Source organism: Mesoplodon densirostris, chromosome 2 (genome assembly GCF_025265405.1).
Source record: "Mesoplodon densirostris isolate mMesDen1 chromosome 2, mMesDen1 primary haplotype, whole genome shotgun sequence".
Taxonomy (NCBI): Eukaryota; Metazoa; Chordata; class Mammalia; order Artiodactyla; family Ziphiidae; genus Mesoplodon; species Mesoplodon densirostris.
Window position 1 is genome coordinate 138521577 of NC_082662.1, and position 18345 is coordinate 138539921.

Genomic DNA, 18345 nt, shown 5'->3' on the forward strand with positions numbered 1-18345 from the left:
GATGGTATATGGCCAGAGTCAGATCAGTGCCCCCTATAAGAGAATAAAGGACAGTTGTTTTGATTCTTCATCCATAGTTGAGGCTGTTTGACAGAAAGGTAATCTACCATGACCTATAAAAACCTTTCTATTATATGCTAGTGATGTAGTTGTTAAGCCATTGCGAGAAGAGTTAATATTTCCAACAGAGCTGCAAATCACCAATTTAGAAAGCCCCATGGAAAAACAAATATATTTCCTGTTGTGAAATCATTGTGGTTATGTACAGTGCCAGTGCCTGATGCTTGTACATAGCTATTTGATGCTAAGGATTCTGAGCTTCCTGGCTATTGAGTCCATATTCTTATGGGTGAAAGCTTGTGAAAATAAACCTCAAGGGAAGTCTTGCTGGGAAAAAGGAATTCATTAAAGGGGCAGTGTCTGCTCTGAAAAGGATGAGTCCAACTGGAAAAAAATTAATTCTGCCAGTTTTTCTTTGTGGCAGAGCTGGCGCTTATCATAATAATAAAATTCTGAGAATTCTTATCTTGCTTAAAGACTCCTGCCATGTAAACTCATCATAAAGAGTATTCACACTGTAGAACAGGAGAAAAAAAGAAGTAACTGGCAGAAGCAGTCTCCCCTACCTTGAATCCTCAAGATCTGCTCTCACACAGACCACTAGAATTAATTAATTAATTAAAATTAATTTGGAATTAATTCCAAAAATGTTTCTAGTTAATTACAAAGTGTCCAACATTGTACTAAGCACTCAAGAAATAAGTGAGCATTTGTTCGAGTCATTGCCAGGTTCAACTGTCACCCTTTTTTTTCTCCATTTCAGTGAAGTATAGTTGATTTTTATTGAAGTATAGTTGATTTACAATATTAGTTTCAGCTGTACAATATAGTGATTCAGTATTTTTATAGATTATACTCCATTTAAAGTTATTACAAATGTCCTTCTTAATATCATCATCTATGTCAATGGTGGCCTTAGAGTTGTATAGTACACGAATATACAGCCATGCATCATGGACCTGTTGGGTAGTAAGGACAGAGCAATGAGTAAATATAGACATGATCCCTGTTCTTATAGAATTTACTATTATTGTCTAGTTTGGATAAATTAAACAAAAGTTACAGACAGTGATGAGTCATAAATCTAACAAAACAGAATACACATTATAGAGCAGCATGGACTAGGGGATGTGGTATTACAGATAGTATGATCAGGAAAGATCACTCTAAGGAAAGTGTTTTTGAATACTTAATAAGTAGGATCCAGCCATATGAAGATCTATATGAAGAACAAACCAGACAGGGGAAATAGCAACTGTAAAGGTACGGAGGTGAGAATGAGGTTGGTTGGAATATTCAAGTTCCAAGAATTGACAGAAAATTAATGGGGCTAGAATGGAGCAAATAACAGGAAAGTAGTACAAACTGAGAATAGAATTAGACTGAATGAGTGTATCCCCCCAAAATTCATATGTTGATATCCAATGTGATGGTATTAGGAGGTGGGGCCTTTGGAGGGTGATTAGGTCATGACCATGGAGCCTTCATGAATGGGAATAGTACACTTATAAAAGAGACCTCAAAGAGCTCTCTCTCCCCTTCCACCATATGAGCGATAAGATGGCTGTCTATGAACAAGAATGTGGGCTCTGCACTCTCAGAACTATTATTCAAAACAGGTTTGGAAGTTTTAGCCACAGCAATCAGAGAAAAAGAAATAAAAGGAATCCGAATTGGAAAAGAAGAAGTAAAGCTGTCACTGTTTGCAGATGACATGATACTATACATAGAGAATCCTAAAGACTCTACCAGAAAACTACTAGAGCTAAACAATGAGTTTGGTAAAGTAGCAGGATGAGAAATTGAAGCACAGAAATCTCTTGCATTCCTATACACTAACGATGAAAAATCTGAAAGAGAAATTAAGGAAACACTCCCATTTACCACTGCAACAAAAAGAATAAAATACCTAGGAATAAACCTACCTGAGGAGACAAAAGACCTGTATGCAGAAAACTACAGGACGCGGATGAAAGAAATTAAAGATGATACAAAGAGATGGAGAGATATATCATGTTCCTGGATTGGAAGAATCAACATTGTGTAAATGCCCAAAAGCAATACTGCCCAAAGCAATCTACAGATTCAATGAAATCCCTATCAAACTACCAATGGCATTTTTCACAGAACTAGAACAAAAAATTTCACAATTTGTATGGAAACACAAAAAACCCTGAATAGCCAAAGCAATCTTGAGAAAGAAAAATGGAGCTGGAGGAATCAGGCTCCCTTACTTCAGACTATACTACAAAGCTACAGTAATCAAGACAGTATGGTCCTGGCACAAAAACAGAAATATAGATCAATGGAACAGGATCGAAAGCCCAGAGATAAGCCCACGCACATACAGTCACCGTATTTGTGATAAAGGATGCAAGAATATACAATGGAGAAAAGCATTTTCAGTAAGTGGTGCTGGGCTTCCCTGGTGGCGCAGTGGTTGAGAGTCTGCCTGCTAATGCAGGGGACACGGGTTCGAGCCCTGGTCTGGGAGGATCCCACATGCCACAGAGCAGCTGGGCCTGTGAGCCACAACTACTGAGCCTGTGCGTCTGGAGCCTGTGCTCCGCAAAAAGAGAGGCCACGATAGTGAGAGGCCCACGCACCATGATGAGGAGTGGCCCCCGCTTGCCACAACTAGAGAAAGCCCTCCCACAGAAGCGAAGACCCAGCACAGCCATAAATAAATAAATAAACAAACAAACAAAAGCCAAGCATGTAAAAAAATAATAAGTGGTGCTGGGAAAACTGGACAGCTACATGTAAAACAATGAAATTAGAACACTCCCTACCTAACTCCATACACAAAAATAAAGTCAAAATGGATTAAAGATCTAAATGTAAGGCGAGACACTATCAAACTCTTAGAGGAAAACATAGGCAGAACACTCTATGACATAAATCACTGCAAGATCTTTTTTGACCCAACTCCTACAGAAATGGAAATAAAAATACAAATAAACAAATGGGACCTAATGAAACTTCAAAGCTTTTGCACAGCAAAGGAAATGACAAACACGACGAAAAGACAACCCTCAGAATGGGAGAAAATATTTGAAAATGAAGCAACTGACAAAGGATTAATCTCCAAAATATACAACCAGCTCATGCAGCTCAAACTCAAACAAAAAACCCAATCCAAAAATGGGCAGAAGACCTAAATAGACATTTCTCCAAAGAAGATATACAGATTGCCAACAAACACATGAAAGGGGGCCTCCCTGGTGGCGCAAGTGGTTGAGAGTCCGCCTGCCGATGCAGGGGATACGGGTTCGTGCCCCGGTCTGGGAGGATCCCATATGCTGCGGAGCGGCTGGGCCCGTGGGCCATGGCCGCTGAGCCTGCGCGTCCGGAGCCTGCGCGTCCGGAGCCTGTGCTCCGCAACGGGGGAGGCCACAGCAGTGAGAGGCCCGCATACCGCAAAAAAAAAAAAAAAAAAAAAAAAAAAAAACACATGAAAGGATGCTCAATATCACTAATCATTAGAGAAATGCAAATCAAAACTACAATGAGGTATCACCTCACACCAGTCAGAATGGCTATCATCAAAAAATCTACAAACAATAAATGCTGCAGAGGGTGTGGAGAAAAGGGAACCCTCTGGCACTGTTGGTGGGTATGTAAATTGATACAGTCACTATGGAGAACAGTATAAAGGATCCTTAAAAAACTAAAAATAGAACTACCATATGATCCAGAAATCCCACTCCTGGGCATATACCCTGAGAAAACCATAATTCAAAAAGAATCATGTACCATAATGTTCATTGCAGCTCTGTTTACAATAGCCAGGACATGGAAGCAACCTAAGTGTCCATTGACAGATGAATGGATAAAGAAGATGTGGCACATATATATAATGGAATATTACTCAGCCATAAAAAGAAACGAAATTGAGTTATTTCTAGTGAGGTGGATGGACCTAGAGTTTGTCCTACAGAGTGAAGTAACTCAGAAAGAGAAAAACAAATACCATATGCTAACACACACATATATGGAATCTAAAATACAACAACAAAAAACAGTTATGAAGAACCTAGGGGCAGGACAGGAATAGAGACGCAGACATAGAGAATGGACTTGAGGACACGGGGAGGGGGAACTGTAAGCTGGGACAAAGTGAGAGAGTGTCATGGACTTATATATACTACCAAATGTAAAACAGATAGCTAGTGGGAAGCAGCCGCATAGCACAGGGAGATCAGCTCAGTGCTTTGTGACCACCTAGAGGGGTGGGATAGGGAGGGTGGGAGGGAGACACAACAGGGAGGAGATATGGGGATATATGTACACGTATAGCTGATTCACTTTGCTATAAAGCAGAAACTAACACACCATTGTATGCAATTATACTCCAATAAAGATGTCAAAAAAAACATATTGTAAACAGAATTAGGCACTTCAAAATTCTTAGACTGCATTTTATATATCTCTCTTTATTATTGCTCAAGTAGTTTTTTGGTTTTTTCTACTTCATTACTTTTCAGGTAATTAATGAATTACCTACACATGTAATCAACCAAACTATAAGATACTACTATTGTAAAAATATTTAATCTTTTGTATAGTTTTCCCCCTTTCTATAAAACATTTATTAATATTTCTTTCACCTTATTTTGGTTAGTGTTTTCACTGTGTAAATATTTTCATCCTTTTGCTTTGAACCTATATCTTTATATTTAGTGTGCATTTTTGTAGAAAACATGTGATTGAATTTTGCTTTTAAAACGAACCTGATATCTGTGTTGTAACTGGCTTGTATAGATTGTTTTTAATTAATGTTATTATTAAAGTGGTTGGAATAAAATCTAAAAAAAAAACTATTAAAAAAAAAGAATGTGACTCTGATCAGAAACTGAATTGGGCTGAGGAGCTTCAAGATGGCGGAAGAGTAAGATGTGGAGGTCACCTTCCTCCCCACAAATACATCAGAAACACATCTACATGTGGAACAACTCCTGTAGAACACCTACTGAATGCTGGCAGAAGACCTCAGACCTCCCAAAAGGCAAGAAACTCCCCATGTACCTGGGTAGGGCAAAAGAAAAAAGAAAAAACAGAGACAAAAGAATAGGGATGGGACCTGCACCAGTGGGAGGGAGCCGTGAAGGAGGAAAGGTTTCCACAGACTAGGAAGCCCCTTCGTGGGCGGAGACTGCGGGTGGTGGAGGAGGGAAGCTTCAGAGCCACGGAGGAGAGCACAGCAACAGGGGTGCGGAGGGCAAAGTGGAGAGATTCCCGCACAGAGGATCGGTGCCGACCGGCACTCACCAGCCCGTGAGGCTTGTCTGCTCACCCGCCGGGGCGGGCGGGGGCTGGGAGCTGAGGTTCGGGCGTTGGAGGTCGGATCCCAGGGAGAGGACTGGGGTTGGCGGCGTGCACACAGCCTGAAAGGGTTAGCGCACCACGGCTAGCCGGGAGGGAGTCCGGGGAAAAGTCTGGACCTGCCGAAGGGACAAGAGACTTTTTCTTGCCTCTTTGTTTCCTGGTGCAGGAGGAGAGGGGATTAAGAGCGCTGCTTAATGGAGCTCCAGAGGGCACCAGCTGCGGCTATCAGCGCGGACCCCAGAGACGGGCATGAGACGCTAAGGCCGCTGCTGCAGCCTCCAAGAAGCCTGTGTGAAAGCACAGCTCACTATCCACACCTCCCCTCCCAGGAGCCTGTGCAGCCGGCCACTGCCAGGGTCCCGTGATCCAGGGACAACTTCCCGGGAGAACACATGGCGCGCCTCAGGCTGGTGCAACGTCACGACGGCCTCTGCCGCCGCAGGCTCGCCCCGCACTCCGTGCCCCTCCCTCCCTCTGGCCTGAGTGAGCCAGAGCCCCTGAATCAGCTGCTCCTTTAACCCCGTCCTGTCTGAGCAAAGAACAGACGCCCTCAGGCGACCTACACACAGAGGCGGGCCAAATCCAAAGCTGAACCCCAGCAGCTGTGCAAACAAAGAAGAGAAAGGGAAATCTCTCCCAGCAGCCTCAGAAGCAGCAGATTAAAGCTCCACAATCAACTTGATGTAACCTGCATCTGTGGAATACCTGAAAGGACAACCAATCATCCCAAATTGAGGAGACGGACTTTGGGAGCAACGATATATATTTTTTCCCTTTTTCTCTTTTTGTGAGTGTGTATGCATATGCTTCTGTGTGTGATCTTGTCTGTACAGCTTTGCTTTTACCATTTGTCCTAGGGTCTGTCTGTCCGTTCTTTTGTTTTTTTTTTTTTTTTTAGTATACTTTTCAGCGCTTGTTATCATTGGTGAATTTGTTTTTTGGTTTGGTTGCTCTTTCTTTCTTTTTTAAAATTACTTTAAAATTATTTTTTAATAATTATTGTTTGTTTTTTATTTTAATAACTTTTTATTTATTTATTTTCTCTTTCTTCCTTCCTCCCTTCCTCCCTCCCTCTCTCTCTCTCTCTCTCTCTCTCTTTCTTTCATTCTTTCTTTCTTTTCTCCCTTTTACCCTGAGCCGTGTGGATCACAGGCTCTTGGTGCTCCAGCCAAGCATCAGGGCTGTGCCTCTGAGGTGGGAGAGCCAACTTCAGGATATTGGTCCACCAGAGACCTCCCACCTCCACGTAATATCAAATGGCAAAAATCTCCCAGAGATCTCCAACTCAACACCAACACCCAGCTTCACTCAACGACCAGCAAGTTAAAGTGCTGGACACCCTATGCCAAACAACTAGCAAGACAGGAACACAACCCCACCCATTAGCAGAGAGGCTGCCTAAAATCATAATATGGCCACAGACACCCCAAAACACACCACCAGACGTGGACCTGCCCACCAGAAAGACAAGATCCAGCCTCATCCACCACAACACAGGCACTAGTCCCCTCCACCAGGAAGCCTACACAATCCACTGAACCAACCTTAGCCACTGGGGGCAGACACCAAAAACAACGGGAACTACGAACCTGCAGCCTGCGAAAAGGAAACCCCAAACACAGTAAGTTAAGCAAAATGAGAAGACAAAGAAACACACAGCAGATGAAGGAGCAAGGTAAAAATCCACCAGACCTAACAAATGAAGAGGAAATAGGCAGTCAACCTGAAAACGAATTCAGAATAATGATAGTAAAGATGATCCAAAATCTTTGAAATAGAATGGAGAAAATACAAGAAATGTTTAACAAGGACTTAGAAGAACTAAAGAGCAAACAATCATGAACAACACAATAAATGAAATTCAAAATTCTCTAGAAGGGATCAATAGCAGAATAACTGAGGCAGAAGAATGGATAAGTGACCTGGAAGATAAAATAGTGGAAATAACTACTGCAGAACAGAATAAAGAAAAAAGACTGAAAAGAATTGAGGACAGTCTCAGAGATCTCTGGGACAATATTAAATGCATGAACATTCGAATTATAGGGGTCCCAGAAGAAGAAGAAAAAAAGAAAGGGACTCAGAAAATATTTAAAGAGATTATAGTTGTAAACTTCCCTAATATGGGAAAGGAAATAGTTAATCAAGATTGGGAAGCACAGAGATTCCCATACAGGATAAATCCAAGGAGAAACACGCAATGACACATATTAATCAAACTATCAAAAATTAAATACAAAGAAAAAATATTAAAAGCAACAAGGGAAAAACAACAAATAACATACAAGGGAATCCCCAAAAGGTTAACAGCTGATCTTTCAGCAGAAACCAGAAGGGAGTGGCAGGACATATTTAAAGTGACGAAGGAGAAAAACCTACAACCAAGATTACTCTACCCAGCAAGGATCTCATTCAGATTTGATGGAGAAATTAAAACCTTTACAGACAAGCAAAAGCTAAGAGAATTCAGCACCACCAAACCAGCTTTACAACAAATGCTAAAGGAACTTCTCTAGGCAGGAAACACAAGAGAAGGAAAAGACCTGCAATAACAAATGCAAAGCAATTAAGAAAATGGTAATAGGAACATACATATCAATAACTACCTTAAATGTAAATGAATTAAACCCTTTTTTCCCCCACATTCCACTCCTCCACATCCCCAGGTGACCACTGATATGCTTTCTATCATTATAGATGTGTTCGCATTTTTCTAGAAATTTATATAAATAGATTCACACAGTGAGGACTCTTTTGTCTGGCTTCTTTCACTCAATGTAATTACTATGAGAGTAATTCATATTTTTGTGGTTATCAATAGTTTATTACTTTGTTTTGCTTAGTAGTGTTTCACTGTATGAGTATACCACAGCATGTTTATTCATTCGCCTGTTGATGGGTGCTCGAGGTTGTTACAATTCTATTAGAATAAAGATGCTATGATGATCCATGTTAAAAAAAAAAAAAAAAAAGAAAAAGAAACTGAATTAGCCAGCACCTTGATCTTGGACTTCCCAGCCTTCAGAATTATAAGAAATAAATGTTTGTTGTTTAAGACACCCAGCCTATATTATTTTTTATTGAGATATAATTGAAATATAACATTATGTATGTGGAAGGTGTACACTTGTTGGTTTGATATATTTATATATTGCAGTATGATTACCACCAGTAGCATTAGCTAACACCTCTATCATGTCACGCAATTATCATTTCTTTTTTTGTGGTGAGAATAATTATGATCTAGTCTCTTAGCAACTTTGAAGTTTATAGTACAGTATTGTTGACTGTAATCACTATGCTGTGCATTAAATCTCCAGGGCTTATTTATCTATCAATACCAGTTGCAAGTTTATATCACTTGACCAACATTTTTCCAATTTCCTCATCCCCAGCCCCTGGTAACCACCATTCTACTCTTTGCTTTTATGACTTTGGCTTTTTTAGATTCCATATATAAGTGATACAAGACAGAAAAAGACAGTCTATGGTATTTTTGTCACAGCAGACCAAACAATGAAGTATTTGGAAGATGCCATATCATGTAAGCTTTCTAGTCAATGGTGAGAAATATTGATTTTACTCAATTACAATAGGATAGTGCAATGCAGAGTTGGGTTTGGAGGCTTAAACATGGGAGAAAAATGATCTAATTTATTTTTTTAAGATTATCTATGGGGGGGCTTCCCTGGTGGCGCAGTGGTTGAGAGTCCGCCTGCCGATGCAGGGGACACGGGTTTGTGTCCCGGTCCGGGAAGATCCCACATGCTGCGGAGTGGCTGGGCCCGCGAGCCATGGCCGCTGAGCCTGTGCATCTGGAGCCTGTGCTCTGCAACGGGAGAGGCCACAGCAGTGAGAGGCCCGCGTACCACAGAAAAGATAATAATAAAAAGATTATCTATGGGGAGTTTCCTATAGACAAACAAGGATTCAAGAAGAAACTTTAGAAGGCTCTTTTTAAGAGTCCAGGTAAAGAATAGCAGACTAAGATGGTAAAAATAGAAATACATTAACTAGCAATTAACTGAGAAATAGATTTTCAGGAACTAACCCCCACACATTTAGATAATTTATCTGAAATATGCTATTTGAAAATATAGCTTCTTAGGATGCATCATATCTCTGAAGGAAATGCTAAAATACCAATGGATTCATAATCCAAGCAATGAAGACTTACTGAGGGTGTGTGTGTGTGTGTGTGTAGTCCTCAACTGTCCTAGGTTCAAGGAAAGGCAAATAGAAATAAAACCTTCATGTTGGAATACTGTCCCATAATGAGTAAAGGTATCATGTACTTTTAAAATTATATCTATTTAAACAAAGCCTAATATAATGGGAAAAATAAACTAGACCTGGAATCCAAAGATCTGAGTTTGAATTGCAGCTTGATTAATTACCAGAATATTAAGTTCGGGCAAGTTGTCCAGATTTGATCAATTTCAGGTTCCTTATTTATAAAATGGTAAGCTGGATGGAGTGATCACTAGGCTCCCTTCTCCCATGAGATTTTGTTATTCTACTACACCATATTGGTATTCTCATTAAAGTGAATTTCAAGTGTTTGGTCAAGAAGAGGCTCATTTATTTACTTCTTTTATTTCAAATTTAATAATAATGTAAGCCCTCATCCATCAGGCAAAGAAGAAACTCTACCAGTTTGTCATCATTCAGGAATCCATTTCTTTTGTTAGATCACATGAACATTCTAGAGGCTTAAAATAACCCTAGAAAGTGTGGTAGAGGCTCTGCATCTGGGCCTTAAACAAAATATATATCTTGTTGAACTTTAATGGTGGCTTTAAATCTGCTGACTCTACTGCTTCACTGGTAAACTGGAATAACAGGGAAGTTGGTAGCTGAACCCTATTACTTGCATGAAGTGCATAACCACTGTTTCTGAAATCTTTCTGTATCTCTGGAGACATGCCCTATTTTCACATTGCCATAGTGAATGTTTAAGTTTTCTGCTACATGAAGATATGTCCCTCTCTCCAGCCTCAGGGACATCTATCCCTCTTCCTTTGGAGTCTCAATGGCTCTCCTCTTTTTCCTCTCTCTCTCTCTCACCTAACATTATTCTTTCAAAGTATTTGTGCTTTTCAAAGAACAAAGGAAAATCTGTCAATTCCAGGAAACACCAGCTTTTCACCCTAACACAAATCTCCCCTGAAGTAATTAACAGCAAATGTTGACTACCATCTTGAAGTGGTGGTAATAGAGTTGTTGGGGAAAACAAACACAAATTAAAGCTTCAATAAATTATACTGCCATAACTACAAATAATTAGCTCTTCAAGAAAACAGATTTATATATCAACAAAATCCTTGTTTTGGAGCCTCCTCACCAAACAGCCTTAGTCTTTAGGGGAACAATCAATGATCTGAAATCTATCCCTTACCAAGCATACTTTGAAAAGTTCATTCTACTATACAGCTCATTAGATCTAACTTGCAATAAATCTTAACAGACTCAGAGAAGAAAATGTTTATTTAAAGTGGTATATTTTTCAAAACTTCACGTGGAGCCTGACGGTATTTCCAAAGATCTGATTCCTGCATTTCGCTTCAGATCATCCCCAATCATTAGAGAGATCTCTATCCAAAAGGTATGTGGATCTTCTATGTTCATGTTGCCATATCTGACTACATATATATACTTATTTAACACACACAAAAACTCATGCACACACTGTCTCTCGCTCTCTCTCTCACATACATACACAAACACACACACACCCATCCCTTCAGTTCATATATTTGTAAACCTACATACTCCTTTTGTAACTGAATTTTTTTTTTTTTTTTCGGTACACGGGCCTCTCACTGTTGTGGCCTCTCCCGTTGCAGAGCACGGGCTCCAGACGCGCAGGCCCAGGGGCCATGGCTCACGGGCCCAGCCGCTCCGCGGCATGTGGGATCCTCCCGGACTGGGGCACGAACTCGCGTCCCCCACATCGGCAGGCGGACTCTCAACCACTGCGCCACCAGGGAAGCCCCATAACTGCAATTTTTTAAATCCACATTATGTTTTTATGATCCACCCATGTTAATACACACAAAAACATTTCATTCAATTTACCTATTGTATAATATTACTTTTGAGAACAAACCATAATTTATTTATCAATTACCTTTAAGGGGGGAATTTAGGTAACATCCACCTTATTATAAACAGCACTACATTAAGATTCCAATGCACATAGCTTCTAATGTAGATAAATAAGAATTTCCTTAATGACAGAGAGGCTGACCTTTCTTTTATAAGTTTCGTGGCCACCCAGATTTATTCTTTTGTGTTTTTATTTGTCCATTTGTCTATACTGCTGTGGAAATGTTTCAATATGAATGTCATATAATCTGTTCAGCTTTTCTTCATACTTTGTGATTGTTTAAATATTGTGTTTAAGAAACCTTTCCCTAACCTGATTTCATAAAGCTATATCTATATTTTGCTTTCAAAGTATTAATGCTTTTTCTTTCATATTTAATTTTTGATTTGAACTGGAATTTATTTTCTCTTTTCTTTAAGATAGGGGTCTAACCCTTTGTCCATATGAATTTCCAATGATCTCAACACCATTTATTAAAAGGTTCATCCTTTCTCCACAAATCTGTAATGTTACCACAGTAGTCTTTTTTTAATCTATCTATGTTCCTGGGCCTTATATTCTATTCAATTCTGTTTGTCTATACCTTTGCTGTGCCAGTACCACACTGTTTTAATTAATGTGACTTTAAATGTTTATATCAGGTAGTATAGGTTGCCCTTTCTTCATGTTTCTTAATGTCTTCATATCTTCTTCAAAAAATTTTGGCTACTTTCAACTCCCTACTTACACTTAATGGTCACCTTGGCTAAGACACGGTAACCAGACATTTGGTCAAACATTATTCATGATATTTGTGTGAAGAATTTCTTTTAGATGAGATTAACATTTAACCCAATCAGTTGAAAGTCTTAATAGAAAAAAGACTGACGTCCCCTCAAAAAGAGGGAATTCTGCCAGCAGACTGCCTTTGGACTCACACTGCAATATCAGCTCTTCCCTGGGTCTCCAGCCTGTTGCCCTGCCCTGCAGATTTTTTGCACATACACATCTCCTATTGGTTCTGCTTCTGTTTCTCTGGAGAACTCTGCCTAATACACTTCTCTCCCATATAAACTTTAGATTTAGCTTGTCATGGCTTATGACAATATCTATTGTAATTTTCATTGTAATAGCAATGCATACACAAGTTAGTGGCATGGTCAATTATAAGATATTGATTCATTTTTCAAAGAATATTATAGTGTTCCATTTAGTTTTTTACATCCTTTAAGAAAGCATCATTTTCTCCATGAATTTTTTTTTTTTTTTTTTTTGCGGTATGCGGGCCTCTCACTGTTGTGGCCTCCCCCGTTGCGGAGCACAGGCTCCGGACGCGCAGGCTCCGGACGCGCAGGCTCAGCGGCCATGGCTCACGGGCCCAGCCGCTCCGCGGCATATGGGATCCTCCCAGACCGGGGCACGAACCCATATCCCCTGCATCGGCAGGCGGACTCTCAACCACTTGCGCCACCAGGGAGGCCCCTCCATGAATATTTGACTCACATTATTATATTTATTCTCAAATACCTGATATGTATTATTTTATTGTGAATGGGATTTTTACTTAATAGCAAAAGTATTAATGAAATAGTATTTACTAATAGTAGTACATTTTCTTACCGGCTGTTGCTAATACTTCAAATTCTTATTGGTTTTTGTGCGTCAGTCTTGTATCCAGCAAGTTCAGAGATTACAGATTTTCTTGTATTTTGTATGCAGACATTTTCCACCTCTTTTTTGTTTTCAAATATATTTTCCACTGGCTTTTGCTTCTGTACATATAAATTAATCTTGTGTTAATATTTTATTTGGAATAGTTTTATTGATCTCTATAAATGGATGTGTTGTATATTTAATTTATCTATTTATTTTGGTTTGAGTATTTATTGTATATTGAAAAAGTGAGTATACCCTCTTGTTTCACTCTCTGAAAAATTTTATATAAGATAAAGGTTAATTTGATCCCTGAAGGATTTGCAAAGTCACTTTTAAAATGTCTGCTCCTGGTGTTTTTGTTTGCTGATTTGTAGACATTTGACCAGACTATCCTATTCATGTAAAAGTTGTTAGTATACTATGTTTCTCTATTTCCTCTTAAGACAATTTTGCTAATTTTATTTTTTAATTCAAGTTTTTATAAATTTTCATATTAATGGCATAATACTCTTTACTTTATTCCTATAATTAGTAAAACTTCAAATATATGTAAGTAAAACCCCTTTTCTTTCATAGTTTTGTTTGTGCCTTCCTCTTCTATGAACATAAAAAAATACCATTCTTTATATTTTCAAAGAAACAAAATTGAAGTTTACTGATCCTCTCTATTGTCTGTTTAGATCCCATTTCTTACTGACATATAATTCACATACCATAGAATTCACCTATTTATATATTTCAGTGATTTTGAGTATATTCACATATAAGTGCAACCATCATTACAGTCAATTTTGAACATTTTTATCACTTCAAAAAACAAATCTAATATTCTTTAGGCATCACCTCCCTCTATTCCCACCCTACTTCCCACAAGCTCTAAGCAACCACTAATCTATCTTCTGTCTCTGTAGATTTCACTATTCTGGACATTTCATAGAAAGAGAATCATACAATATAAGGTCTTTTGTGACTGACTTTTTTACTTAGCATAATATTTTGAAGGTTCATCTATATGATAGCATGCATCAGTATTTCATTCCTTTTTTTTTTTTTTTTTTTTTTTTGCTGTACGCGGGCCTCTCACTGCTGTGGCCTCTCCCGTTGCGGAGCACAGGCTCCGGACACACAGGCCCCGCGGCCATGGCTCGCGGGCCCAGCCGCTCCGCGGCATGTGGGATCTTCCGGGATCAGGGCACGAACCCGTGTCCCCTGCATCGGCAGGCGGACTCTCAACCACTGCGCCACCAGGGAAGCCCTTCATTCCTTTTTATAGCCAAGTAATATTTCATTGTATGGACATACCACTTCTGTTCATCCATTTATCAGTTGATGGACATTTTGGCTGTTTCCACCTGTTTGCTACTATGAAAAATGTTGCTATAAACATTCTTGTTCAATTGGTGTGAACATATGTTTTCATTTCTCTTGGGTATACATCTAGGAGTAGAATTGCTGGGTCATATGGTAATTTCATGTTTAATTGTTGGAGGAACTGCTTAGATGGTTTTCAATTGAGTGACGCCATTTTACTGTCCTACCACTATTTTTTTAAATAGTGTGAAGTGTGAGTCCTCCTACAAGTTGGAGATTATTGATACCCTCTATAGTTTGTTTTCTGTTTGTTCTACTTGTTTTATTAATTATCTCTTCTTCTATGGCCCAATCTATTTAATTCTTATGTTGAAAACTTAGCTAATTAATTTCTAATAAGTTTCCTTTCAAATATGTGTGTGTGTGTGTGTGTGACACAGATTACAAGTATTGATTTACAGGTTCCCAGCAAGGGTTTTTTTTTCATCTCTAAGTATTTAGTAAATTCTGACAGAAATTGTCATTAAATAATAAAATAGAGCTTACAGTTTCAAACTTAATAGAGTAAAAGTAGACTGCTATAAATATTTCATGATTCCAGAAGAAAAAGAAAAATATGAAAGAATGTAGACAAGTAGGAAAAGAAGGAAGATTTAAACCAAATTAGTAAGTACATTTAATGCAAATGGATTGGCTTCTCCAAATAAGAAGAAAGTAAGTGTCAGATTGTATAAAATTACATGTAAGTATGTGCTATCTTCAAGAGACATACCCAAAGAAAGTGGAAGAAGTAAATAATAAATGCAAGAGCAGAAATTAATGACATAGAAAATAAACAATACAAATTCAAAAGCTAACATTTGGCCCTTTTAAAATACTAATAAAAATGGCTATCTACCTGAGAGTCTTCTCAAGACAAAAAAGAAAAATAAAGATAGAAAGCACAAGAAACCAATATCAGAAAGGTAAAAGGGTCATATATCACATACATGTTACAGACTTTACAAAGGAAAGAATGAACAAAGTGTTTTCAAATAAATTTTAAATTTTATAAAAATCACAGGCCCCTAGAAAAATATAACATCAAAATAGATTCAAACAGGAATAGAAGTTTATACATATGTTTATACATTACAGACACTGAATCAGCACTCACTACTCTCACCATGAAGAAAGCTGAAATCCAAGATTTTTCACTAGTGTGTTCTAAAGAAAGGAAGAATTCCAGTAGTACACAAACTCTTTGAGAATAGAAAGAGGGAACACTATTCAACTACTTTTTAATATTTTCTTCATTTCAAGACAGGAAAGGACAGTATAAGAAAGGATAATTAGAGGTGACCTTACCCAGGAAAACAGATGATAAATATAATATAAGCAAACTGAGTCCACCATAAAAAGCTAATTTCATGACAGACAACCAAAATTATTTTACACAACAAAATTAACAACAAAAAAATTAAATCAAAAGTTTCTTATAATTTCAGCAGTCATGTATGATTTTACAAAAACCCACAGCTAATCTGATTTATCAAAGTAGAAACAGAAACTTTCTCAAATGAAAATTAGCTATCTACCATAGAGTAACATTATAGATACAGGTGAGATGATTAAAGATTTAAAGATCAGGAACAAGACAAGGATGCCCCGTCACCACTTCTATTCAGTATTGTACTTGAGAGTTTAGCCAGTGGAGAAAGTCAAGAAAGAGAATGAAAATGTCTAAGGATTAGAAAACACACAACTTGTTCTATATATATATGATATTGTTGTGTACAGAGAAAATACAAAATGATGTACAGGAAATTGCTAGGATTTGTAAGAGAGTTTCATAAGATTTCTAGATAAAAATCAATAAAAATAAATTGTATTTTTATATAATAGCATCAAACAGAAAGTGATATTAAAAAGAAAGAAATCCTTTTAGATAGCACCAAAAAGCTGAAGTAGCAATAAATCCAATAAGATATACAAAGCCTTTACAGACAACATTATAATACTTTTTCAAAGAGCTTGAAGAAATCAGAAATGAATAGAGATATATTTTGTGTTTATAAGTTGGATATCTTAATAGTGAAAAGATGTTAAGTCTCTAAAAATTAAGTTACAGAGTAAGCAAAATCTAAGTGAAAATGCCAAAGATTTTGTTTTGGACCTGAAAAACTTCTTTAAAAATTTATACGGATTACAAAAGCCCACCACACACTTGAAGAATAATATAAATGTGGGAAAACTTGTTCTACTGAATATTTAGTGTTCTTATAAAGCTCTAGTAACAAAGAGGGTGCAGTTTTGATATAGAGACAAACAAATGAACCAAAAGAAGACTTAATAGAGACACAGAAAAACAAACCAAAACATATATTATTAAAACAAAATCATATATATATATGTACACACACACACACACACACATACATATGGCACCTCTGTATAACAGAGGTATCACAGCACCTCAACAAAGACATAACAAACTTTTCGATTAAAAAATGCTGAGCACTAGGGTATCCATAAAGAAAAAATAATTAAAATTGTATCACATTGTAAACAAAATTATTTCCAGATGGATTAATGACCTAAATGTGAAACGGTACCAAATATATTTTAAAAGACAATATAGGAGGCTATCTTTAAGCCACAAAGTAGAAAGATGGAAAAAAGTATAAGCTTTAAAGGAAAAGATTGATGTATTTACCCACATTAAATTAAGAAATATTTTCCAACAAAAGAAAACACAAAGATAGTTAAAAGAGAGGTCATGCCACAGAGTTTGAAAAGATCACTGCAACATATAAAACCAATAGAGAGACTACTATTCGAAATATGAAAAGAACTTAAAAAGAATAAAGCTGGAGGTATCTCACGCCCTGACTTCAGACTATAGTACAAACCTACAGTAATCAAAACAGTATGGTACTGACACCAAAACAGACATATGGAACAGAATAGAGAGACCAGAAATAAACCTATACACTTATGGTCAATTAATCTAAGACAAAGGAGGCAAGAATGTTCAATAGGAAAAAGGTCTCTTCACTAAGTGGTGCTGGGAAAACTGGACAGCTACTTGTGAAACAATTAAATTAGAACACTTTCTCACATCATATACAAAAATAAATTCAAAATGGATTAAAGACCTAAATACAAGATCAGAAACCATAAAACTCCTTGAAGAAAACATAGGCAAAACACTGACATAAATAATAGCAATATTATTTTGGATCTGTCTCCTAAGACAAAGGAAACCAAAGCAAAAATAAACAAATGGGACCTAAATAAACTTAAAAGCTTTTGCACTGAAAAGGAAACCACTGACAAAATGAGAAGACAACCTACTAAATGGCAGAAAATATTTGCAAATGATATGACCTATAAGGGGTTAATATCTAAAATATAAAAAAGCTCATTAAACTCAATATTAAAAAAAAATTAAAAACAGGCAGAAGACCTGAATAGACATGTTTCCAAAGAATACATACAGGTGGCCAATAGGCACATGAAAAGATGCACATCACTAATCAACAAAGAAATGCAAATCAAAACCACAATGAGATATCACTTCATACCTGTCAGAATGGCTATCATCAAAAAGACTACAAATAACAAATGTTGGCAAGGATGTGGAGAAAAGGAAACCCTAGTACACTGTTGGTAGGAATATGAATTGGTGCAGCCACTATGGAAAACAGTATGAAGGTTTCTCAAAAACTAAACTTAGAACTACCATAAGATCCAGCAATTCCACTCCTGGGTATATATGCAAAGAAAACGAAAATACTAATCCAAAAAGATGAATGCACCCAATGTTCACAGCAGCATTATGTACAGTATTTATAATAGCCAACATATGGAAGAAACCTAAGTGCCTGCTAACAGCCAAATGAATAAATAACATGTGGTAT